Source organism: Pinus tabuliformis, chromosome 4_2 (assembly GCF_031772625.1).
Source record: "Pinus tabuliformis cultivar Carrire ecotype Pingquan chromosome 4_2, CPIR1, whole genome shotgun sequence".
In the NCBI taxonomy this organism is placed as follows: Eukaryota; Viridiplantae; Streptophyta; class Pinopsida; order Pinales; family Pinaceae; genus Pinus; species Pinus tabuliformis.
In genome coordinates this window covers 612558003-612560506 of record NC_142304.1, presented here as the reverse complement: position 1 = coordinate 612560506, position 2504 = coordinate 612558003, and positions in this window count along the sequence as shown.

Genomic DNA, 2504 nt, shown 5'->3' with positions numbered 1-2504 from the left:
TTTCTAGTCTCAATATTAACAACATCTAATGCAAGAAATCAAATAGGATTATAAAACAACATCTACATTGAAATCAATGCATATAATGCAAGAAATCAAATAGATTAGAAACCAACATTTACATTGAAATAAATACATCTAGTGCAAGAAATCAAATATGATTAGAAATCAACATCCAAAGTAAAATCAATTCATCTAGTGCAAGGAGTCAAATAAGATTAGAAACCACTCTACGGTGAAATCAATGCATCTAGAGCAATCAATCAAATATGATTAGAAATCAACATCTAAATTGAAATCAATGCATCTAGTGAAAGCAAGCAAATATAATTAGAAGCCAACATTTAGACTAAAATCAATGCATCTAGTGAAAGTAATCAAATAGGATTAGAAATCATCATCTACACTGAAATCAATGCTTATAGTACAATAAATATTCTTCCCTCTATCCCCCCTCCATCTATATCTATATCTCCCTCCATCTCCCCTTCCGTGTCTCTCTATCTCACCCCTTCAAACACACACACACACAATCTCTCTCTCCATATGTATATATCTCTCCCTAACTCTCTATATCTCTCTCTTCTTCCCTCTCTTCACCTCCCATCTATATCTCTATTTGACTCTTCCTATCCTTTGTCTCTCTATATCACCACCAAAATATACACACTATTTATTCATATCATTATATCTTTCCCTCCCTCTTACTCTCCCTCTCTCTTCCCCTTCACTCTCTCTATCCCCCATCTATCTCTCTTCTCTCATGCTCTCCTCTCTCCCTTTCTCTTTATCTCCCTTATCTCTCTCTCTCTCTCTCTCTCTCTCTCTCTCTCTCTCTCTCTCTCTCTCCACCTTTCTCTCTCTATGTATTTCTTCCTACCTCCCTCTCTCTTTTCCTCCATCTCTCTCTCTCTCTCCCTCTCTCATGTTCTCTCTCTCTTCCTTCCTCTCTCTCCCTTTATCTCTCACCTCCCTTTGTCTCACTCCCCCCTCTCTTTCTTCACCCTCCGACCATGCCACTATCTCCCTCCTTCTTTCCTTCTCTCTCCTTTTCTTCCCTTCTCCTTCCATCTCTCCTTTGTTTCTCTATCTCACACCAAAACATACACTCTCTCTCTCCATTTCTCCCTTGTCACTCCCTCTCTCTCTCCACTCTTCTCTCTCTATGCATTTCTTCTTCATTTTATATCCATATCTCCCTTGTCACTCCCTCTATCTCTCTACCTCTATCACTTTGTGTCTTTGTTCTTCCCTCCATACATATATATATATATATATATATATATATATATATATATATATATATATTATATATATTATATATTAATATATATTATAATATAACAAATTGAATATGATATTAAATTTAATATTGTATTAATCCAAAGTTATTAAATTTAATATTAATATTAGATTTAATAATGTTTTTTATGGCATGATAACAAAAATCATAATAAATCTACATCAAATTAATATTTTCAAATATTAGGACTTTGATGTGGAAATATTTATGTTTTTAAATAATTTAATATATCCATAGGATATGGTTTTTCCGTATAAAAATTTATTTTACAAATATTTAATCAAAAAAAATATTAAAAGATTTTGGAGCAAGATTTTTCTTTGTGTTGAATTAACCTTTTTCCTTTGATTTAAAAGATGTTATTAGCTTTAGCAAATGTGAGTAAAAATGTTTATTATTTTACCTCATTTGGAATTTTAATGTCGTAAAAATTATTATTAAAGGTAAATTTATGATCCATTCAAATTCAAGTATATGATAAAGGAACTATATGAAATAATTTATTATCCATTCAAATTTTATATAATAATGCATAGTTATATTTTAATAGTTAATCTTAGTCCATTAATAAGATTAAAATGTTATATATAATTTAAGATTCAAAATAATGTTTGGTTGACATTAGTAAAAAAATATTTTTATTATTTTTTGAGAACGTGACATCCGCTCAATAAAATATACACTTGAAGTAGAAGCCATGTGCTCGCAATGTGTTGGCAATAAGTAGTCACGTAGGTCTTGTAGTTATAAGATTTATTACATAATAATTTGTTGTTGTTATAAGTTTTACTTATTAGTTGATATTATGGTTGATGTATGGATAGATAAAATATTTAAAATTTATTTTTTATATTTAAATAATTTAAATTAAAAAACAAATTACATAAAAAACATTTCAACAATATGTTACTTAATATAACCAATCTAGATCCATTTTAACTTTGTATCTACCAGATGTTGAGAGGGATCAAATCTCTTTTCACTTTAAAGGAGGTTTTCATCTTAAAAGATTTGATCTCTCTCCACTCTTAGTATATTTAAATAAAAATGTTTGCACACTATTAATTTTTTTTTTTTAATTTTAATGTTAATTTTATTTTCATTTGAGAGAGATCAACTCTCTTTTCACTTTAAAAGAGGTTTTTATCTTAAAATATTTGATCTCTCTCCACTCTTTCAAGATTTTAACTAAAAATATTTT